The 24,756-nt window shown below is 41.4% G+C and overlaps 1 protein-coding gene across 3 annotated transcripts in view; it reads left to right on the top strand.

Annotated features, from left to right (window-relative positions):
* Positions 1–2,245: 2,245 nt before the first annotated feature.
* LOC132817089 (protein TANC1-like) overlaps positions 2,246–24,756 on the top strand; it is a 250,421-nt gene continuing 227,910 nt past the window's right edge. For 2 of the 3 annotated variants that reach the window (XM_060827216.1, XM_060827215.1), the window contains exon 1: positions 2,246–2,422. The gene's annotated coding sequence lies outside the window, so the exon portion shown is untranslated. The remainder of the gene's footprint in view (positions 2,423–24,756) is intronic. The other variant, XM_060827218.1, reaches the window with a different exon arrangement.

Here is a 24,756-nt window from a genome sequence, read left to right as displayed (position 1 = left end):
TTATTTCCAGGATGTCCCCTAAGTAACTGGAGATTAGTCAATCCTTTCGTAGAATGGTTAATGCATGGGGTTGGTTAGCTCAGTTGGCTGAATGGTTGATTTGTAATGTGAGCAGCATAGGTTAGATACCTGTACTGGCTGAGATTACTGAAGATCCCACTATCTTACCTCTTGCCTGAGGCATGATGACCCTCAGACTAATCTCACCATGAGCTGTTTCTGAGCAGTCCTTGCAGATGGCATGAAGATGGGTGGAGGGACAGCTAGTGTTGGAATTGAGGAGGCTGCCAAAGGACTTGGACAAGATAGAAGAGTAGGCAAAGAAGTGGGAGATGGAATACAACATGGGAAAGTTATGCACTTTGGGCATAACAGAGGCAAAGATTAATTTTGAAATGTGAAGAGGCTCTGTAAATCTGAAACACAAGGGGATTTAGGATTCCTACTTCAGGATTCTCTTAAAGCTAATGTGCAGGTTCATTTGACAGTTGGGAAGGCAAAAGCAAGGTTAGCATTCATTTTGAGAGGGCTAGTGCTCAAAATCCATTTGTAATACTCAGTTTTGTGTACTATATCTAAGGGACAATGTACTGGCATTGAAGGCATCTAGAGGAGATTTACATGAATGATCCCAGAGAGGAAGGGCTTGTCATATGAAGAGCAGTTGATGACTCTGTGACTGTAGATTAGAATGATGAGGGGGAACATGATTGAAACTTAGACTACTGAGAGACCTGGACATGTAGAAGACATTTTCTCTAGGAGGAGAGACTAGAACCTAAGGCACAGCCTCAGTGAAGGGACAGCCCTTTAAAGAACCGGCGAGGCTAAGTTATTGAGTATATTTAAGACAGATTGGTGTTTGATTAGTAAGGGGAGGGGGGGGGGGGGGGGGAGTTTGAATCTCATTCTGGCAGATGGTGGAATTTGAACTCCATTTTAAAAAAAATCTGAAGTATAACGTCAGGAAAAGCCCATCTGAACCACAAATGCCCTTTAAGGAAGGAAAAAGCCATCTTTATCCACATGCGACTCCAGACCTACAACCATGTGTTTGACTCTTAACTGCCCTCTGGGCAACAAATGCTGGTCTAGGCAGCAACGTCCTCACCTCGTAAATAAAAAAAAACATTCTGTACAGTTTTGCTAGCTGCACTCCAATTTCTATATAGACCTGTAAATATTTTCAGAATTATCTAATACCCTTTTTGAAAACCATAATTGAATATTCTGCCAGCACATTCTTCGGCAGCGCATTCCAGAGCTAACCGCTAACTGCATAACAATCTTCACCCTGCCGTGTTTCTTTTGTCTCCTCTGCTTCTTGTATCTGATGGAAATGGTTTCTCCCTGTCTCTGTCTAAAGCCCCCAAACTTCTGAGCATCTCTATCAAATTTCCTTTCAGTATTTCTCTTCAGGTAAACAACCCCAGTTTCTCCAATGTTTCCTCATAACTGAAGTCTCTTATGAACGTTTTTCAGATCTTTTCTGCACCTCCTGTTTTTTCACATCCCTCCGAAAGTGTGCAAAGATTTGACCATACATTTTTTTAGTCTCACCATAACTTTATTGCTTTAGTACTGCTTCCTCAACCTGCCCTACCATCTGCGAGGCCTTGAGTACATATGTTATTGGTCTCTGCTATTAAAGGTCTTTCCGACACATCATTTTCAACTGCTCCGTTTTTCCTTCCATAAAACTATCACTTCACACGCTTTTGCATGAGATTGCAACTTCCAGGATGTCTGCTTCTTCTGCTAGCCTATCCGTGGAGGATAGTGACAGGTTTGAAAAGGACATACAAATTTTGAGACAGCTGTCCTATGGATACTGGAGGCAACTGTCCTAAAGTAATGATACTGCTTAAAGATTTGTGGAGCTCCTGTTTGTACCTCACCCCAGGCTTAGTTTCAAATTATGGCCTTTATTACCTACTCCTTGTTATTTAATTAATGAAAATTAATTGTAATTGTGTAAGGGTTAAGCGTTACTTTGTTTCCCACTACTCCTACTATTCTTGTTAATTCACCTCTGATCTCAGCACATTCTTGGTTTGTTTAATATTTTGTTTAATAATTCCTCTGATTTGGGCGGGGGGAGAGAGGAATGATTGATGCCTTGTAGACCAATTATTCGCTCAGGGAAAGTCGGCAGGCTGTGCGCATTAACCAATGGCGATAGGGGAGGGCGGGTCTAGCGTGTTGACGCTGGAGTTTCTTCCAATGACCTCATTGGAGGGGGGCGCGAGAGCGAGCGGGCGGCTGGCGGACGGACGGTGAGGACCGAGCACGGGCGGACGACGGTTATTCCTAGTGTGGCCCAAGGCGTGACGGTGGTTATTTGCAGTGCAGTCAAAGGCGGCGAACGGACAGTGGCCATTCCCAGTGCGGCTGTGACTCGGCAAAGTTCCGTCGACAATCGGTAAGTTTTAAACTTTGAGCCGAGGTGTGAGTGCCATGGTTGCTTGAGAGCTTCTTCCTAAGTTGCCTTGAAATCGGCTGGAATTCCCCCTCTCCCCCCCCCCCCCCGTGCCGCGATTTTGTTTTCGGAGACGATAATGAGCTGGAACGATTAATGTCGGTGAGTTGGAACTGCTGTCTGACCGTATCGAGCTGAGATCCCATTACCGCAGCGGCACGGATTGAATTGTAGGAAAGTTCTGGAAAAGTTGAGTGGCGGACGGGAGTGCGGGTTGTACGCAGAGCCGGCTCTACTGAGGTTGCCATGCTGTATTTTTTTTTGGGTGGGGAAGAGGAGAAAGCTCTGGTTCTCATGTCACCAGTTGGGGACGGTAGGGTGCGGACTGGCAAAGAACTGGAAATGCGAGGACTTGTTCCTGATGCAATGGGAACGCCCTGACCGCGAAATGAACAAGTTTTGTTTGATGTGGCTGTTGGCGGACGGGTGTGAAACAGACGATCCCACTCATTTCAACAGCTCTGTTTTGGGAGTATTTTGTTTCATCGTTAATTCTTTCTTATTTCACTTTTTCAGAACCGATTGCATTTATAAAAAAAATTACATTTCTTACTTCACTTATTCAGAATCGATTACATCTTGATCGTCTTAATTTAATATTACGAAGCAAGAACCCGCTGTTGAAAATTATTCAGATCATAGAATGGTTATGGTACGGAATTAGATTATTTGGAATGAAAATAGAAATTGCTGGAGAAAATCAGCAGATCTGGGGGCATTCGTGCAGAGAAAGCAAAGTTGAGGTTTCAAGTTCATTGATCTTCATTCAGACCATTCTGAAGTTTTGTGATTAGTAAATTTTGAAATTGTGTCCAAGTCAATATGTAAAGAAAAGTAATGGTCTAATAACAGATTCCAGTACATAGTATTACTTTCATTGATTTCCTGTGCTACATTTATTTTAAAATATCACTAAAGTAGGTTTGCTCGTTGAGCTGCAAGGTTTGTTTTCAGGCATTTTGTCACCATAATCACTCAGCCTCGGATGAAGCACTGATGGCATGGCCAGTTTTTTATTTGTGTTTAGGTTTCCTTGGGTTGGTGATGTCATATCGTATGATGACATAATTTCCTGTTTTTCTTAGGGGGTGGTAAATGGGATTCAAGTCCATGTGTTTATTGACACAGTTCCGTTTGGAATGCCATGTTTCTAGGAATTCTCATGCGTGCATCAGTTTGGCTTGTTCTAGGATGGATGTGTTGTTCCAGTTGAACTGGTGTCCTTTTCAATCCATACGTAAGGATACTTGAGAATGGGCCATGTCTTACTGTGGCTAGTTGATGTTCATATATCCTGATGTCTAGTTTTCTGCCCGTTTGTCGAATGTAGTGTTTGTTACAGTTCTTGCAAGGTATTTTGTAAATGACATTAGTTTTGCTTGTTGTCTGTATAGGGTTTTTCAAGTTCATTAGCTGCTGTTTTAGTGCGTTGGTGGGTTTGTGGGCTATCATAATGCCAAGATGTCTGAGTAGTCTGGCAGTCAATTCCGAATAGTCTTTGATGTAGGGGATAGTGACAAGGGTTTCTGGATGTGTTTTGTCTGCTTGTTTGGGTTTGTTGCTGAGAAATCGGTGGACTGTGTTCATTGGGTCCCAGTTCTTTTTGAATACACGGTATAGATGATTTTCCTCTGCTCTGCGTAGTTCCTCTGTGCTGCAGTGAGTGTGGCTCATTGAAATAATGTTCCAATGCAGCTTCATTTGTGGGTGTTGGGATGATTGCTTCTGCAGTTGAGTATTTGGTCAGAATGTGTTGAAGTTCCCCATTGGCTTTTTGTTCTACTGTGACATCTAGGAGTGGCAGTTTGTTGTTGCTTTCCTCCTCTTTGGTGAATTTTATGCCAGTAAGGGTATTATTGATGAGGAGGAAAACAACAACAAATTGATTTGGAGATGCCGGTTGTTGTATTGGGGTGTACAAAGTTAAAAGTCACACAACACCAGGTTATAGTCCAACAGGTTTAATTGGAAGCACACTAGCTTTCGGAGCGACGCTCCTTCGTCAGGTGATAGTGGAGGGCTCACATGTGATTTACACATGAAAGAAATAAAACTATCACTGTATTCTAACAGATGAAAGGCTTAACAGACAATCAATTTTTCTGTGTATAATTTCAGTTACATCACTATAAATTTTTGCTATAAATTCTGTGTTAGGATTGAGCCCTCCACTATCACCTAATGAAAGATTCGCTCCAAAAGCTAGTGTGCTTCCAATTAAATCTGTTGGACTATAACCTTGTGTTGTCACTTTTAACTTTGAACAACAAATTGCCATTCCTACATGTTGCAGTAGAGCAAACAGCCAATAAGGAACTTCAAACCAGTGTCTACAGGAAAACAAATACTACCATTTACCACCTTCTGAGAAAAAGAACAGGAAATGATGGCACCACAGGAAATGACATCACCAGCCCAAGTGAACCCGAACACATAAATAGAAAGTGGGCCATGCCACCAGTGCTTCATCCGGAGGCTCACTGATGATGTTACCTAGTATGGTGATGAAACGTCTGAAAATGAACCTCGCAGCTCAGTGAGCAAACCTACATCCAGAACCTCAACCTGAGCTACAAATCTTCTCAAAACTCGGTAAAGTTAGTTGAACGTTTTCTGTCTTTAATAAATCCCTGCTGACTTTCATTAATGTGGAGAAGGGCATGTAAGCTAGGGGACTTGGGGAAATAAATAGCGATCTTTTGAAAAGAGTTAATGTTACAGAATAGGACGTGCTGGGAATCTGAAAACACAATGGTAGATAAATCCCTGAGATCTGATCAGGTTTTCTCCAGAGCTTTGTGGGAAGCTGGGGAGAGATGCTGGGCTGGGATATGGTATGATACTGGAACACTCGAGGTTGGCTAATGTGATGCTGTTCTTTTAGGAAAGGTTGTAAGGAAAATCCCAGGAACTACAGACTGGTGAGCCTATTGTTATTGGTGGGTAACTTGTTGGAGAGGCTTCTGAGGGACGAGATTTACATGCAACTGGAAAGACAGGGACTGATTACGAATAGTCAACCTGATTTTGTGCATGGGAAATAGTGTCTTCATTTTTTTAAGAGTTGACAAAGAAGATTGAAAGCAGAAGACACCTATATGGACTTCAAAGTATTTGGTAAGGTTCTGCATGATAGACTGGCTGGTAAGGTTAGATCACATGGGATCTGAGGGAGATAACCGATTGGATTCAAATTTAGCTTGAAGGTAGGAGACAAAGGGTGGTAGTAGAGAGTTGGTTTTTGGGCTGGAGGCCTGTGACCAGTTGTGTGCCACAAGGATTTGTTCTGGGTCAACTGCTTTTTGTCATTTATGTAAATGATTTGGGTATGAATATAGGTGGAATGATTAGTAAGTTTGCAATGACACTAAAATAGGTTGTGCCGTGGACTGTGAAGAAGGGTACCTTAATACAACAGGACTTCAATCAAATAAGCCAATGGACCAAGGAGTGGCAGATGGAGTTTAATTTAGGTCGACGTTAGATGTTGCAATTTGGTAAGGCAAATCAGTGCAGGACTCACACAGCTAATAGTAGGGCTCTGCAGAGGATGGCCGAGCAACGAGACCTAGGGGTACAAGTTCATTGACTTTTGAAAGTAGAGTCACAGGTACTGAGAGTGGTGAACAAGGTGTTTGCCATGCTTGCCTTCGTTGGTCAGAATGTTGACTATCGGAGTTGTGATATCACGTTGTACTTGTACAAGATGTTGGTGAGGCCACTTCTCGAATACTGCACAATTCTGATCATCCTTATATAGGAAAGATATTGTTAAACTTGAGTAGGGTGCGGAAAAAATTTACAAGGATGTTGCTGTGACTGGAGGGTTTGAGTTAAAGGGAGAGATTGAATAGGTTGGGTTTTTTCCCCTGGAGCGTTGGAGGCTGAAGGTGACCTTAGAGAGAAAAACTATCAGGGTGATAGTTTTTCCTCAGGTAGGGGAGTCCAAAACTAGAGGAAATTGTTTTCAAATGAAAGGAGTTAAGACTTAGAGGACTTAAGGGGTAACTTTTTCACACAAGGAATCTGCATGTATGGAATGAGCTGCCAGAGAAAGTGGTGGAGGTTGTACAATTGTAAGATTTGAAAAGCACCTGGATGGGTATATGCATAGGAAGGAATTAGAGAGATCTGGGCCAAATGCTAGCAAACAGGGCTAGGTCAATTGGAATGTATGGTCAGCGCGGACAAGTTTTTCTAAAGGATCTATATGACTCTGATTCACACTTATTCAAGTAACTTAAGTTTGCCCTGAATAATTGTATTTTAAAAGCTTTCCCACACTGAGAATAAACTGGCTGGTTTGGTTTATCCTTGCACCCTTTTTTTTTGAATGTGCATATAACATTTGCAGTTCCTCTGACATTATCCATATACAAGGCAGGTTGGATGGTTTTGGCCAGTGTCTCTAATTTGCTTGCCTACTTCCCTCTGCTCAGCTGCATATCATCTAATCCTGGTGACTTATCAACTTTTGTAACAACTTCTCTAATACTGAAGATAGTAAGGACTGGAGATGCTGGAAGTCAATAGAATGTGGAACTGGAAAGGCACAGCAGGCCAGACAGCATCAGAAGAGCAGGAAAGTCGACATTTTGGATTGGGGCTGTTCATCAAGATGTCGACTTTCCTGCTCCTTGGATGCTGCCTGACCTGCTGTGCCATTTCACCTCCATGTTTTATCGACCTTTCTAATACACTTTTGTTTTAAGCCATTATCTGACGTTGACAACATCTAAGAAAAGACAGATTCAAAGTTGTGTTAGAGCACCTTAGGAGAAAATAAGGATTGCAGATGCTGGAGAAGAGTTGAGAACATGTTGCTGGAAGAGCACAGCAGGTCAGGCAGCAACCGAGGAGCAGGAGAATCAATGTTTTTGGGCACATGCTCTTCATCAGGAATGAGGCTTGTGGGTCGGGGTTGAGAAGTAAATGGAGGTGAGATCGGGTGGAAGGTAGCTGAGAAAGCAGTAGGTGGATGAAGGTGAGGAAGAAGGTGATAGATTAGAGGGGGAGTGATGGACAGGTCTGGAGAGGGATGCTGAGTTGAAGGCTTGGGACTGGGATAATGTGAGAGGAGGGATATGAGGAAGCTGTTAAAATCCACATTTATCCCATGTGGCTGCAGGATCCCAAGGCAGAATAGGAGGCGTTCATCCTTCAGGTGTCGGATGGTAATGGTTTAGCGGTGGAGGAGGCCCAGGACCGAGATGGAGTGAAAGGGGGGGTTGAAGTGTTCAGCGACGGGACGTTGGGGTTGGTGGGTGCGGGTGTCCCAGAAATGTTCTCTGAAATGATCTGCAAGGAGGCATCCTGTCTCCCTGATGTAGAGGAGACCATACCGGGTGCAACGAATAAAGTAGATGACATTGGGTGGGGAGCTGGTGTGGACCTGGTGAGCGAGTCGTGGAGGGAATGATCTTTTTGGAAAGCTGATAGGTGTGGGGATGGAAGTATATCTCTGATGGATGTGGAAAGATCCCTTGGGGCCTTGGACGGAGGTGAGGGGTGAGGTGTGGGCACAGGTTTGCACTACTTGTGGTGGCAGGGAAAGGTGCCAGGAATGGGGTTGGGTGGGTGTGAACCTGACGAGGGAGTCTTTTTGGAATGTTGATAGGGTTGCGGAGGGAAACATATCTTGGGAGGTGGTGGAAGTGGTGTTGTATGCGGAGGTTGGTGGGGTTCAAGGGTGGTGGTGCGTGAAGTGGAGGAGATACGTTAGAGGTCATCATCGATCCCATGGGAAGGGAAGGTGCGATTGTGGAAAAAGACCATCTGGGACTCTGAGGTGGAATTGGTCATCTTGGGGACAGATACAGCAGAGGCAGATGATTTGGGAGTAAGGGATGGTGTTTTTACAGGAGGTAGGCTGGGAGGAGGTGTAGTCTAGGTAGCTATGGGAGTTGGTGGGCTTGTAGTGGATAACTGTGGTTAGTTCATCGCCGGAGATGGTCATGGAGAGGTCCAGGAAGAGGAGGGAGGTGTCTGCGACGGTCCAGTTGAATTTGAGGTTGGGATGGAAGGTGTTGATAAAATTGATGAACTGTTCACCCTCCTCTTGGGAGCACAAGGTGGTGCCGATACGGTCATCGATGTAACTGAGGAACAGATGGTGGTGGTGCTGGTCGAACTACGGCACCTTAGCCATGGTCTCTGTTTTACTTTGTTAGATCTCTAATCCATTATTTTACTACTAGTTTATTTTGCATATGTCTGTTTATAAACTTCTGGGTTCCTCTTTATTTAGTGCTACTCTCTCTGCTATTACTTCTTTACTTGCTCTCTGATCTTCCTGCAATGATCATGATTATATTTCTGCATCAGACATGCGACTATTTGTATACTATTCATCTTTCCATAATACTTATTATATGGGAGATAGGTGTTACCATATGTAACTTTTCTATCAGATGTTATCATTTGATTAACTCTTATATCACAAATACACCTATGTGAAGAACATAGTTCATTGTGACCGTTTTCAAAATAAATTGAAAGGTGAATGCAAAATATATAGGACTTAAAAAGACTTTTGCAATTATGTTTGCCTGTCCTAAAATCTAAAAGCTATTCTGTTCTCTTAATTATTTTGGCACCAAATTTATAACTGGTGCACTATTCCTGTTTTTCCTCTCTGCAGCTTTGATAAGGCCACACTTTTTCCCCCCACATCTTATTTGGATTCACCAACTGTGTGAATTTCCAAATGATTCCATTCTAAATTGTGAAATTATAGCCACAGCATTTTCAGTGATGGCCTCTCATTCTACATTGTCACCTCCTGGAATATAGGAAGGTATCCCTGCAGCCTTCAGCTATGTGCTTTTCTTTTATATGATATTGTGACTACAAACAATCATATGTGGTATCAGTGGCATATACCTTGACTACCTCTACTTTGTTGAATAACTTGCTTGATGTCACATGTTTGATGGGTCTTAATTTTTCCTATTAACATGAGCATTGGCTTTGTCTCTGCCACAGACCATATCTTTTCCGTCAGCTTCTCAGGGTGAGTTAGGTTGTTTGTTTCCTGTCTGTCCAGTTTGGCTTGAAGTTCAGCTTTTGATTGCAATCACACCAGTCACACAGTCTTCTGACCCGATGTGGAGGTGCCGATGTTGGACTGGGTTGGACAAGATCAAAATCACATTACACCAGATTATAGTCCAATGGGTTTATTTGAAAACGATAGCTTTTGGCACCTGATGAAGGAGAATGCTCTGAAAGCTTGTGTTTTCAAATGAACACATTGGACTATAACCTGGTGTCATGTGATTTTTGGCCTTATTCTGACCTGGAATTAGATTCTCTGTTGCCATTGATCCATATCTTACAATATTCCTGTCCATTCTGGGAACACTATCCTGGAGGATAGTCAATGCTTTATTGAGAATACACTTGTCTGGGAAACTGGTAATGAGTAATTGATTTAGGCCTTGCAGTGCTGTCTTCACTCTGAGAACTAACAAAGCCTGATGCATGTCCTGGTATATTGCAGTTTAATCTTCAGTCCTTTTGTCATTTCCACTAATGTTTATCTCAGTGCTGAACTGGCCGACTTCTTTGCCATCCTAAAAAATTAATTCAAAACTAAGCTGACCAAATCTCTTTCTACACTCAATCCCACTTGTCCATTGCTCTGCTATTACTACCTGCATTGATGTGGAGATGCCGGTGTTGAATTGGGGTGGTCAAAGTTTAAAATCCAACAGGTTTATTTGGAAGTACAAGCTTTCGGAGCGCTGCTCTATCAGGTAACTTGCTACGTTGAGCTACCTGACAAAGGACCAGCATTATAAAAGTTTGTACTTCCAAATAAATCTGTTAGACTATAACGTGGTGTTACCTGCACTGAGTCAATTTCACTGCAATGTTTCATGTTTAAACTTCTCGTTCTGGTTTTTAAATCAGCATTCCTGTGTGGAATTCCTGAAAAGCAAAAATTTAAGCTTGTTCACTGATACTTCTAGCTTCTCACCCATATCTATTTGTAAGATGATTCAGTGTAAGCGATAATGAGAGATTTGCATTGCCATGCAGAAAATTGTCCCATTAGTTTAAGGGCAGTAACCCATATACTCCAAATAGTTTGAGTTACTATTACTTGTAGTTATATATTAGTCACTATAGTATATAGTAATGAAATAAAATGACAGCATAGTTTATAAATCTAAATAAAGAGCAATTTACCCAACATTATTAACGCAGAGTACTTATCAATTGTATTCCAGATTAGTAGTGCTGGAAGAGCACAGCAGTTCAGGCAGCATCCAAGAAGCAGTGAAATCGACGTTTTGGGCAAAAGCCCTTCATAAAGTATTCCTGATGAAGGGATGAAAACGTCGATTTCGCTGCTTCTTGGATGCTGCCTGAACTGCTGTGCTCTTCCTGCATCACTAATCTGGAATCTGGTTTCCAGCATCTGCAGTCATTGTTTTTACCGACTTATCAATTGTAGCAATCTGAAACCTTGCCATTTGCTAATTGATTGTGGTTGCACTTTCCTACAGAACTATGCAGTCATGACCACACTTCAAAAGTACTTTGTTCATTGAAGAACATCTGTATCTCAGGATTCATTTTTTAAAAAAATGACTCGATGTAAGTCAGTCACTTAATGTTCATACCCCAGTTAATAAGAAAGAGAAAATCCTTCAGCTTAGTGATCAACTAATTGAATATTAAACTTGTTACATCTAATGGGATGTGATTAATAAGGGCTGGGGTTTTTACAATCTATTTAAATGCTGTCGCTCACTGCTTCCCTGTCCTGACTATTTGTGTAGTAAGTGCTTGAGATAAGAGCAGAGCAGGAACAGGTTTGAAAGTTTTTTTAAAAAAATATCCATGGATAGTAAAAATGTAGAAAGACTGCAACTAGGAGTGGGAAAGGCAGCAATTTGGTCGTGTAAGAAAAATATTGAAATTAAGGTGTTAATTACACACCCTGCTACCTGTTAATTTTGAGACAAAATAATGTTAATTAGGAGCATTTTAAACAAGGACTTGCTCAATATTGAAGTCCTGTATGTTTACTCACTTTCTGAATATTAAAATTATTCACTTGCAAATTTTTACCCTAACTGCTCCCCTTCATACCCTCGACATTTCTATATGCATCTTAAAATACAATTTTCTGAGCGCTAGTTTCTTGCACCAAAGCTATTCCACTTGCCTATGATTTGTTGAAATGCAACCTTCGAGTTCTACAAGCTCCCTCCTGGATCATCTTTAACTTTTGTGATCTTTAAGCTTTTTAACTGAGCTGTCACTTGCTGTGAGGTTTACCTCCTTCCATCTGACTGCTAACTTGTTTGGATTCCTCCACTGACCATTGTTTAAATGTGACATATTCATGGGTGGCAGGCTCGATGCTCTGCAACTTCCTCTATTCATACTTTATTGTCACGTCTCTTTCCTTAGCTGTCAGCCTAATTTGCATCACGTGCCAGGAAACCTTCTCATCATTTTAACCTTGTTCCCATTGCTCAAATACTCATGTTGAATATTAAATTCGAGCAGCATATACAGTCATTAAGTATATGAACAGCTATTTTTTGCTTAGGCAAGAATTGGTTTCAGAAATACAGTTCGGTCAACTAGGCATTCATTCTGAGGACTTAGAGTCATAGAGAGTCCCACCTGCCAGCACCCGGCCCATAGCCCTCTAAACTCTTCCTATTCATATACCCATCCAAATGCCTCTTAAATGTTGCAATTGTACCAGCCTCCACCACTTCCTTTGGCAGCTCATTCCACACATGTACGACCCTCTGCGTGAAAAAGTTGCTGCTCAGGTCTTTTTTATATCTTTCCCCTCTCATCCTAAACCAATGCCCTCTAGTTCTGGACTCCCCGATTCCAGGGAAAAGACTTTGTCTATTTATCCTATCCATGCCCCTCATGATTTTGTAAAGCCCTATAAAGCCTCCAATGCTCCAGGGAAAACAGCCTCTACCTATTGCTCAAATCCTCCAACCCTAGCAACTTTCTTGTAAATCAATTCTGAACCCATTCAAGTTTCACAACATCTTTCCGATAGGAAGGAGACCAGAATTGCATGCAATATTCCAACAGTTGGCCTAACCAATGTCCTGTACAGCCACAACATGACCTCCCAAGTCCTGTACTCAATACTCTGACCAACAAAAGAAAGCATATCGAACGCCTTCTTCACTATCCTATCTACCTGCGACTCCACTTTCAAGGAGCTATGAACCTGTACTCCAAGGTCTCTTTGTTCAGTAACACTCCCTAAGACCTTACCATTAAGTGTAGAAGTCCTGCTAAGATTTGCTTTCCCAAAATGCAGTACCTCGCATTTATCTGAATTAAACTCCATCTGCCACTTCTCAGCCCGTTGGCCCATCTGGTCCAGATCCTGCTGTAATCAGAGGGAACCCTCTTCACTGTCCACTACACCTCCAATTTTGGTGTCATCTGCAAACTTACTAACTGTATTTCTCTTATGCTCACATCCAAATCATTTATGTAAATGACTTCTCCCAAACTTGAATATCCTCTTCTCTGTAAACCAGTTCCCAGGAGCCTTCATCATTTAACTTTTTGTTTTCGTTTTGGCAATCAAAATAATCATGCTCAATGCAATTTGCCATCCAAAAGGTGAGAGACAATTGCAGCTGACTCCTGAAGTGAAAAAACTTAATGTATTTACCGTATTTTTATAGGCATGCTCACTAACAGCAGAAAAGAGGCTATTCAGCCCATAAATTCTTTGGAGTTTCCCTGCAAAGCATTTAGATCCCATGCTTAGTAATCATAGGATCCCAGCAGTATGGAAGCAGGCTGTTTGGTGCATTAATGTTGAGTTCTTTTTGTCTTAGATTCTTACACACTTGATGCAACTGCAGTACGCTAACTTCTGTGAGCAACAACCAAATTCTATTAAGCAAATACAGTTCAAGCTGTGGAGAAACTCTTAACACACTTCACAAGCATGGAGAAGAGTGTTTCGAGGTCACCCTGAACAAAGGAAACAGTTCTTCCTTTATACAAAATCTTTACGTCACAGTCAGTAATGCTCACAAGACAAGCCCCCAGTCACTCCTTCACAGTCACATGCCATTCAAGACACAATGCAGTTACCACCTCACCTCCAGAAACAATGTAATGCAAATCATCCTTGAATGGCCAGATCTGGTGTGAATTTTGTTTCAACTATAAGGAAGTAGTCAAATTCCAACTATAGTGTTCTTATTGATTTTTGAATAGGAGATGATAATGTAAATAGCTCTGAATGGCAATGTAAGTGGCTCTGAATCATAGGAGATGATGATGTAATTTTTTTTACCATTGATCTTTAAGTCAGAGCCATCTCACCCTCACCTCGGGATTCCAATTTCCTGCAGACCAGCAGATGAAATTAACTCGTTAATATCACATGAACTCCAAACTGACCTTTTGAAGAGCATCCCAACCACACTTACCTCCCTACATTATCCTTGTAACCCTGCATTTCTCATGGCTAATGCACCCAACCTGCACATTTGTGGGCATTATGGGCAATTTAGCATGGCCAGTCTACCTAACCTACACATCTTTGGACTGTGGGAGGTAACCGAAGCATATTAATGGAAACCCACACAACACGAGGCAAATCTGCAAACTTCATACGGATATTCATCCAATGGTAGAATTAAACCTGGGTGTCCAACCACTGAACCACACAGGCACACACACTAATGCACACCAACAGACAGGTACGCATACCCAACAATAATTTGTCTACTATCTTTCACCTGCCCCCGGGAAATGTTTACTTGCTTTGTTGGCAGCGCCTAGATTTATTTGTAACTGGATTGTATGGAGCTGAGGACGCTTTGTATCTGGATGTAGTGAAATGTGAGTTGCAAGGGCACAAAAAATGGAGCCTAAATAAAAGGGAGCAGTTTTGGGGTTGAGATCAATTTGGCTTGACATTGTTATACACTAGAAGATTATCTTGGTGCAGCTGTGGTAGTGAGTTTATGGGGTTTAGTGGGTTGGATGATTTGAAAATGGCAAAATAAAGTAGAAGTCTGTACATATGAATTAAAATCTTGAATATGGTAATGAAAAGACATTAGGAGATTATGCCTTTCACCATTTTAGTTATTTGCATAACAATGTTCTATTCAAGGAATAAATGCTATTGATGGAGAGAAGAAATGCAAGAGGTATATCCACAAGTATTGGGAAAGAAGTCTATACGGGGCACTGTCAAGTCAAAGTGGGATAATTGGAATTCTCAAGTTCAGAGCAGAACAGAAATATTATTAGCGTTGTTATCTGTACAGGTGAGATAGGGCGATTTATACTTACTCTACAAAACAAAAGCATTGTTGATACCAGATGTCGCTGTGTGCGGAGGTGTCTGAATGAAGAGATGGGTGAGTTGCGAAGGGATAAAGAAGTGAAATCCAAACGAAAAGGAGCAGTTTTAGGGTTTAAGATCAGATTGATAAAGAGCCCACTCGCTCAAAGTTGTTATACACTAGATGATAACTATTTAAACATGAATCCAACTTCACGTTTTTTTTAGTGAGAGCTTTACTTCATTTAAAAACACACCAAAAAGCGCACACCAGCTCTCAGTATTTATGTAGCCAATTGAGACTAATTAACGATTAATTAATCTATCCAAATGTATTTATGCTGTACGCTTATTTCTTTAGGCCCCAGACATTCCTTTACACTATATTTTATAACAGAAATGTGCACTAGTCTGTTTCCCTTGATAACTTTATTTTCACGATTGTTAAAGGTTTTGCTGGTCTGTGCTGTCTGATACCTGGTTCAGGTTAGCCTGGACATACACGCTTGATTGTGAAGAGAATTCAGGTGAGCACGGATGGCATTCTTTTAAGACCACTAGATGATAAATCCTATTCTTGGCCTTTTATAGCATAGCATGGGATGTTGGCTTTCAGAAGTAGAGGATTTGAGTGCTTATAATGTTTACCTCTTGATATTACTTGATATGTTCGTATGATGCTTAGTTAAAAACAACATATATACCAGAGGGCACAATCTTTAATTTTGATATTAATGATGCAATCAAGAAACATTTTTCTTAGGATAGTGAAAATCTATAATTCCCTCAAAGGCTATGGATGCTGGATTCATTTCAGCTTTCAAGACTGCAGTAGGTCCTTGCTATTTCAAATAATCGTTATCAAGGGGTATGGAACAAAGCTAGATAAGTAGTGCTAAGGTATTGATCACCTATGATCTAACTGAATGTCAGAACAGGCCCCATGCATTGTACAGTCAACCTCTTCTTTGCTTTTATAAGAGCTGTGACATTGTGGCATTAACTTCCAGTGTTAGTGATTGAAGGAAACAATGACATTAATTATGAAGATTAAATTGGACATGTATAAAAAGTTACATTTGTGAAGTGCCTTTTAGTACTTCTGGCCATCCCAAAATGCTTTACAGCCAATGAAGTGCCTTTTTAAGCACGGTCATTGCTACATTAAAAACAGCAAACAAGTTATGGATATTACTCCAGAAACAATAATGAACTAGTGTTGGTTCAGAGAGAGGTCAAGCTGGAGATATAAAACTTACAACAGGGTGGGTAGAATTTATATGACAAATGCATTACAGAGGGGAAATGGGTACAATAACCTTTCATTATTATAGTTTGAACTTTTGTTATCCAAATATCTTGGGTTGTAGCCATTCAACACATTAAAATCCTTGACCAATATTCCCATTAAACTGCATGCATGTGCTACTAAGCAGCAGCTGGGAAAGTACTGTGCAATTATGGTGCCAGATTAAACATTAATGATTTTGATTAAAGGATAGAGTGTATTGTCGTCAAATGGGCTGACAGTGAAGGTTTAGATAGGAAAGTGAATTATGAAGGTAGCCCGCAGAGGGTTGTAATAGATTAACTGTGTAAGCAAAATTTTGGCAGATGAAATACAGTGTGGAGAAAATGCAAAGTTGACTGCTTTGGTCAGAAGAATGAAATGAACATTATTGGTAATTTGTGTCCCTATACATAAATTACATAAAGTTAGCTTATGGATAGAGGAAATAATTTGGAAACCAAACCTCATGATGGCATTTTTCCCAAGGGCAAAATCAAGTTGAATGGTAGCCTTTATTACAAGGGAAAATGGAATGTTATATTAGTTTTGCTACAACTGTACAGCCCATAATTGAGATTGATTTCGTGTACAGTGTATGATTTTGGTTTCCTTTTTTCTTTTTCTTGCATTGGGGGCAGTTCTGAGCATGTTCAGTGGGCTGATTCCAGATGTTAATGGACAAAAATCATGCCGAAATTAGCTTTGTAGTCATTCAAGTTTAAAACAATGGAAGGTGACCTACTGAGCCATAAGACCCTAACAGGCAACAAAAATTAAGAACTACAGATGCTGAAAATCTGAAACAAAAACAGAAATAGCTGGAGAAACTCAGTATGGCTGGCAGTTTCTGTGGAGAGAAAGTAGTGTGAATGTTTTGGGTCCAGTGACCCTTCAGAATTGATTATAGCTTGGAAAAGGTTGGTTTATATGCTGAAGATTTGGGCAGGAGTGGAAGTAAACAATCAGTGGAGATGAAGCCCAAAGGGACAGAACAGTGCTTAGGCAGACAAAGAAATTAATAATGGTGAGCCAGGGAGAAAGAAAAGCTGCTAGTGAGGGTTATTAATGGATGAGAATGGGGTGGCGAAAGCAGCCCATGTGATGACAAGGCCTGGTGTGTGGGGTGGGAGAAAAACACTGAAGATGATAATGTCCTAAAGTTATTGCTCTTCATATTGAAGACTGAAGGGTTCCCAAGCCTAAGAAAATGAAATGCTGTTCTTCCAGCTTGTGTTGAGCTTTATGGGGCACAGCAGCAAGTCTAAGATAGAGCTGCTGGCCAGGGAACGTAGTGGAGTTTTGAGGTGGCGGGCAACTGGAAGCTCAGGGTCATTTTTGCAGACAGAATATGGGTATTCCACAAATCAGGCGACCAGTCTGCATTTTATCTCTCCAGTGTTAAGGAGACCACATTGTGAGCAGGGAATACATCAACTATATTGAGTGAAGCGCGGGAAAATGCTGCTTCACCTGGCGATGAAATGAGATTAGTCACTGTTTTGGGCACAATAGTTTGGTAGCGATCTTCTTTCCCCTCCTGGACCATAACACTAAACTACTTTGAGAAGAAAAGAGATTTCCAAATAAACAAATTACCAATAATTAAACTGTTTTACAAAACAGATGCTTGCTATTCAGAAACTAATTGGAGGATTTTCTTCCTACAGCAGTGCCGTTTATCAAATGAGCATTTTCCCAAAGAGAACAATTCTGATAACCTGAAGAAAATCAGACTGAGACAAATACATACCTATTGCTTCCACTAGTGCTAATGTTTCAGCAGATGAGGTCTTTTAACTACCTTTTTGATTTTCTTTGCTTTTCTACCTAATGGACATTTCTTATTGTTTCTCGCCATGATGGGTACTGTTGTCTTCAAATATCTATCTGAAGCAGTGGCGTGTGAAGCATTGTTGAAGATGCCAAACTTCATATCTTCAATCACCCAAGGCTGAAAATTTAAGTGATATTGATCTGGATTTAATTTCTTCAATGTTTTATATGTTACAGAAATCTCTCAACTGGAGTATGTTTTGTCATTGTTTAGTTCCCGTAGGCTAGACTGACAGGGTGATGGTGGACACCAGTGGAGTGCCACAAGGATCGGTGCTGGGTCCACCACTTTTCATCATCTCTATAAATGATCTGGATGTGAGCTTAAGAGGTATAGTTAGTAAATTTGCAGATGACATCAAAATTGGAGGTGTAGTGGTTAGCGAAAAAAGTTACCTCATATTACAACAGGATCTTGATCAGATGGGCCAATGGGATGAGGAGGGGCAGATAGAGTTTAATTTAGATAAGTATGAGGTGCTTCATTTTGGAATGGAAAATGAGGGTGGGATTTAGACACTTTATGACAAGATTGTGTGGAGTATTGCTGAATAAAGAGATCTTGGAGTGCAGGTTCATAATTCCTTGAAAGTGAAGTTGCAGGTAGACAAGATAGTGAAGAAGGCATTTGGTATGCTTTCCTTTATCGGTCAGAGCATTGAACAGATGTGACATTGAAATGGGAATTGGATGGGACTGGTGGCAGATCAATCTGGGACAAGATTGGGTGGGGAGTGGGAGAGATGAGATTAGACCACCCATCTGAACTGACAGTCTGATCCCTCCCTCCTTCAAGTTCACAGCTGCATCTGTTATTTAATGCAAATTCATGGGGAATAGCATGCATACTACACAGCATCAGCGAATGCAGCCAAACATTGTGTACATCATCACCATGCCTGCTAGATTCTTCTTGAGATACAATAAAGGGTGGCTGAGACCATTTTTAACTGAATACAATTCCCTTTCAGCAGGATGGACCCAGCTGGGAAATACCACACCCTTGATTCATTATTCAAACAATAGATATTCTTATTTAATTTCTACAGTTTTCCTTTAATATTTCCAGTTTCCTACGGTGATTTCATTTTGAAATTTTTTTTCCCATTGTAAAAATGCATCTTTTAATTCACATGATTTACATTATAAGAAATAGTTTTGCTAAAAATATCTAAGAATATCTTAAATAGACTTATCTTCCCTGCTGTAGGGGAGTCCACTTTTGGATTCAGATCACCAAGTTTCTTAGCAAAACCCTGTGCCACTTTGCTTAGATGTACCATCAGGAAGCATTTTTGCTGTGCATATCTCCTTGCATGAGGAGGGTTTCACTTCTATCTGGCACCTCTGTGTATGCACCAAATTATTTTCAACTTTCCAAATCTTTCCATTTTGTACTTTTATCGACTTATCTTTAAATTTCTTAGAAACCACTAAAACCTAAGTCATTAGGACTTCTATTCTTTGCTTATTCTATTGGCCTTGTAATTGAAAACTTTGCCCTCTAATTATTATCCCAGCTTGTTTTGGGCTGCAACACAAGCTCCCCTCCCCACCCACACCATTTTTCTGGACAAGTCTGCAGTTGTCTTGTTTATTTATTTCTGTACTGATTTGCACCTGCCAATGAGAGTAATCTGGAGATTCCTATTTTGAAACCCTGCCGTTAATTTGGAGAGATTCATAAAAATTTCGTCTGCAGGACCAAATCATCATCTAAACTACGTTAATGATATTGATGTAGATCGCAAGCTCTAGCTGTTCACCCTGTCTAAGAAGAATGTTCTACAACTGCTGTATGACATCCTTGATCCTGACACCAGGGAGGAAGCATCTCACCTAGCGGTCATATCTACAGCAGTAGAAATGCCTTCTTGTTTGCCCAGCTAATGAATCGTTTCTTACCACTGATCACTCATTCCTTATTTCTGTCCTGTACAACTAAGCTACATGTATCATAGAATCCCTACAGTGTAGAAGCACGCCATTGTGCCCACTAAGTCCACATCGAAGAGCATCCCACCCACTATTTGATCACAGGCTTGATTCTTGCTGCATTTTAATTACATTAATGTATCTTGTGAGGGCGCTGTGGTTAGCACTGCTGCCAGTCAGTGCCAAGGACATGGGTTCAATTCCAAACTCAGGTGATTGACTGTGTGAAATTTGCAAGTACTCTCCGTGTCTGTGTGGGTTTCCTCTGGGTGCTTCGATTTCTTCCTCTGGTCCAAAAGATGTGCCAATTAGGTGGATTACCCATTGAAATTGCAGGGTTACAGGGATGGGATGGGTGGGTCTGAATGGAATGCTATTCAGATGGTTGGTGTGGACTTTGTGGGCTGAATTTCTTGCTTCCACACTGTAATAGGCAACATCTTAGGTGTCATGGTAATCTTTTTTTTAAAACCGATCACATTTATTATTAACCGCATCTGCAAGTTCAAAGTTTCCATCATCTCTTATCCTGCAACATTTTAGCAATATAGTATTAAGACCACTGTTGACATTTTTCCTGTCGATTCCTATCCCCGATGTCATTCATACTTGTTTAATATCTTGATGAGACACATTGGACTTGTTAAAGGGATACTGTGTCCACTTTATGCAAATTGTAAACTTGTAAATCTTGAATTCCCAAAAAGAATTGCCTTCTATCTAGTTTCATTTGACCAGTCTTTCACAGATGACCTGCTAAACAGTAACCTTACTGCAATGAGTTGTTTTGTTGTCCACCACCATTCATGACTGGATGTAGCAGGAATGCAGATCTTAGGTCTGATGTGTTGTTTGTAGGATTACTTAGCTCTGTCTATCTCTTGCTGCTTGTTTGGCATAGAAGTAGTCGTGTTTGGAAGTTTCACCAGGTTAATACCTCACTTTTAGGTATACCTGTTTTGCTCCTGGCAAGCCCTCCTGCACTCCATTGAACCAGGGTTGATTCCCTGGCTTGGTGGTAATATTTGAGTAGGGGATATGCTAGTCCGTGAGGTTGCAGATTGTGCTGGAGTACAATTCTGATAGCCCATAGTGCCTCATGGATGCCCAGTCTTGAGCTGCTGGCTCTGTTCGAAGTCTGTCCTACTTAGTACAGTGATAATATCTCGCAACACAATGGAGGTCATTGTCAATGTGAAGGGAGTACTTGGGTGCCTAAAGGACTATGCAGTTATGCGGTGGTTAGTGTTAGCGATGCATCTGTAGCTGGCAGATTGGTTAGGATGAAGTCAGGTATGGTTTTTCAGCTTGGTTCCCTCAGCACTTGCTAGCAGCTGTGTCCTTAAGGACCTGACCAGCCCGATCAGCAGTGCTGATGTATCAGCGGAGGGAGGGCAGTATGTGGCAACCAGCAGGATCTCCCCTTGCCTGTGTTTAATCTGAAGCCATGTGACTTCATGAAGTCAGGAATTAATGCTGAGGACTTCCAGAGCAACTTCTTCCTGAATGCATACCACTGCTGCTGGTTCTGTCCTACTGGTGGGACAAGACATGGCCAGGGATGGTGATGGTGCCTCGGATGTATTCGTACTCACAGGTTCATACCTTATATTGTTGCTTGACTAGTCTTTGAGGCAACCCTCCCAATTTTGACACTAGTCCCCAGTTGTTAGTAAGGAGAACTTTACAGCAGAAGTAGTTCTGTCTTTTCTGTTGCTCAGGTTGATGCCAGGTGGTCCATCCAGTTTCATTTAAATGAGGATTCTATAGCGGAGATGACTTGTTTGGGTGAACACAAGGAAGATGTTTCCTTCTGCTATGGAGATTGGAACTAGGAGACAGTTATAAAGGTATGGGGGGTCTTCCTTTTAAGATGGAGGTGCAAATTGTTTTGAGGGGTGTTGACTGTAGAATTCTCTTCTTCAGAAACTATTCGAGTCTTGGCTTTTATTGAATTAGTTAGATCCTTTGAGAGACAAAGTAATCAAGAGTAGAAGGGGGCAAACTGGAAAATGAAGTTGTGACCCCAATAGAACAGGATTAGGCCAATTGGCCCCTCGAGCCTGCTTTGTCATTTCTCATCCACTTTCCTGTGTTTTCCCAGAACCTTAGATTTCCTGTACTGATCAGGAATCTAGCTGTCTCAGCCTTAAATAAACACAAGGTCTCTGCCTCCACTCCTCTGTAGCAATGAGTTCCAATGGCACTCAACCCTCTGAGAGAAGAAATTCATCCTCACCTCAGTCTTAAATTGGCACTACTTTATTCTGAGATTATACTCTGTGCTTCTAGACTGTAACATGAGGGGAAACATCCTCTCAGCGTTTACTCAGTCAAGCCCTTTCAAGAGTCCTGCCTGTTTCAAAAAGGATAATGATGGGTCTGAAATCTAAGTTCTCAACTGGTGGAAAGGCTGATTTTTTAATAAGTCACATGAATTGGTTAGAGTAGACTCTGAGTAAACACTTGCTGTTAATCCATCTCGCAGGAGTGGGATCCATTCAAGAAGGAAATAGGGAGAGTAGAGGGCCAACACATTGCAATAAAGAAAAAGGGTGAGGCCGTCAAATCCTGTGAATACTAGTATCGAGGAATATACAGCAATGGATGAATAGAAAAAGAAGGGCTTATAGCAGATAATGTGGGTTCAAACAGCAGAAACCTTCGGAGTATAGAATGTGCAAGAAGGAGCTTAAAATGTTTCGGAGAGCTAAAAGTGGACATGGAAGGATGTTGGCAGGTAAAAATCAAGGAAAATCCTTAGTTTTACAGGTACATTTAAAATAAAAGGATAATGGGGGAAAAATGTTGTGCCCATTAAGGACCACAGTATAATTTGTATGTGGAACCAAAAGATGTAGGTAGGGTTTTAAATGAATACTTAGGGTTGGTGTTTACTAGTGAGTAGGATGATGCAGGTATAGAGATCAGGGAAAAGGTCTGTGTTACAATTAAGGAAATTTAATCTAGAAAGGAGATTTAATGGTCTGGCAGGCTTAACAGTAGATAATTCACTAGGGCTGGTTGAAATATATTCCAGGGAGTTGAGTGAGGACTGCAGATGCTGGAGATCAAGCTGAAAATGTGTTGCTGGAAAAGCGCAGCAGGTCAGGCAGCATCCAAGGAGCAGGAGAGTCGATGTTTTGGGCATGAGCCCTTCTTCAGGAATGAGGAAAGTGTGTCCAGCAGGCTAAGATAAAAGGTAAGGAGGAGGTACTTGGGGGAGGGGCATTGAAAATGTGATAGGTGGAAGGAGGTCAAGGTGAGGGTGATAGGCCAGAGTGGGAGTGGGGACGGAGAGGTCAGGAAGAAGACTGCAGGTTAGGAAGGCGGTGCTGAGATCGAAGGATTTGACTGAGACAAGGGGGGTAGGGGAAATGAGGAAACTGGAGAAATCTAAGTTCATCCCTTGTGGTTGGAGGGTTCCTAGGCGGAAGATGAGGCGTTCTTTCTCCAGCCGTCGTGTTGCTATGGTCTGGCGATGGAGGAGTCCAAGGACCTGCATGTCCTTGGTGGAGTGGGAGGGAGAGTTGAAGTGTTGAGCCACAGGGTGGTTGGGTTGGTTGGTCTGGGTGTCCCAGAGGTGTTCCCTGAAACGTTCCGCAAGTAGGGAGTTCCAGAGAGTTGAGAGAGACAAGGGAAAAGTAGCAGAGGCACTTACAGAAATTTTGAATCCCTGTTTGCCACAAGGGAGGTGCCAGATGATATTCACAGTGATACCATTATTCAAGAAGAGACCAAGAGAGAAATCTGGAAACTATGGGCCAGTTAGTCTAACCTTGGTGATGGGGATACATTGGAAGTAATTCTGAGGGATAGAATTGATCTCCATGTGGAGAGGAATGTTTTTGAAGAAGTCACCTGATGTGTAGATGCGGTCATTGCTTTTGAGGCAATCTGTTTAGACATCAGCAAGGCTTTTAATAAGATCCCATGTGGGTGACTGATAGTAAAGGTAAGAGCCCATAAAGTCCAAGTAAATTTGGCAAATTGCATCCACAGTTGGTTGAATGGCAGGAAGCTGAGGGTAACGGTTGAAGCTTGTTTTTCTAACTGGCAGTCTGTGTCCAGTGGGGTCATTGTGGCCCTTGCTGTTTTATGGTTTATGTAAGTGATTTAGATTTGAATGTAGGTATGATGAGTATGTTCACAGATAATAGAAAAATTGGTGAAGTGGTAAATAAGCCTGGTCAGGCTAATCAGTGGCAAGTGGAATTCACTTTAGATAAATGAGGTGATTAAGTTGGACAGGACAAACCAGAAAAGGGAATACATGATGAACAAGTGGCCTCTGGGAAGCACAGGATCAAAGGGACCTTGGTGTATATATGTACACTGCTCCTTTTAAGGTGTCAGGACAAGTGGAAAAAGTGGTTAAGACAATATATGATCTACTTGCCTTTAATAATTGAGGCACAGAGTTTAAGGTCAGGGAGGTTTTGCTGGAACTGGTTGGGCAACAGTATTGTGTGCAGTTCTGGAGTCCTCATTGTAGAGTAGATGTGATAACACTGGAGAAGGTGCAGATGTTACTTACCAAGATGCTGTCTGGCTGTAAAGGTTTATTGATGAAGAGAAGTTGGACAGACTGAGGCTATTTTCCTTGGAGCATAGGAGATTGAGAGGGGACATGATTGAGACATATAAAGTTATGAGAAGAATAGATAGGGTAGACAGGAAGAAAATTTTCTCCTTTATTGGAAGGATCAATGACCGGGGCGTAGACTTTAGGAAAGGGACAAAAGATATAAAGGAGATGTGTCAAAAAGGCCCTTTCACTCACTGTCATATGGTAGAGGCAGAAAATCTCTCAGTATTTCGTAAGTATTTAGATATATGCTTGCCTATTCTATAGAAGACCAGAGATCAGGATGCATATGAGACCTGATATTGTGTCATGAG

The sequence above is a fragment of the Hemiscyllium ocellatum genome, chromosome 7 (genome assembly GCF_020745735.1).
Source record: "Hemiscyllium ocellatum isolate sHemOce1 chromosome 7, sHemOce1.pat.X.cur, whole genome shotgun sequence".
NCBI classification, from domain to species: Eukaryota; Metazoa; Chordata; class Chondrichthyes; order Orectolobiformes; family Hemiscylliidae; genus Hemiscyllium; species Hemiscyllium ocellatum.
The sequence above is the reverse complement of the archived record's forward strand: the minus strand, read 5'-3'. Positions and strand labels throughout refer to the sequence as shown.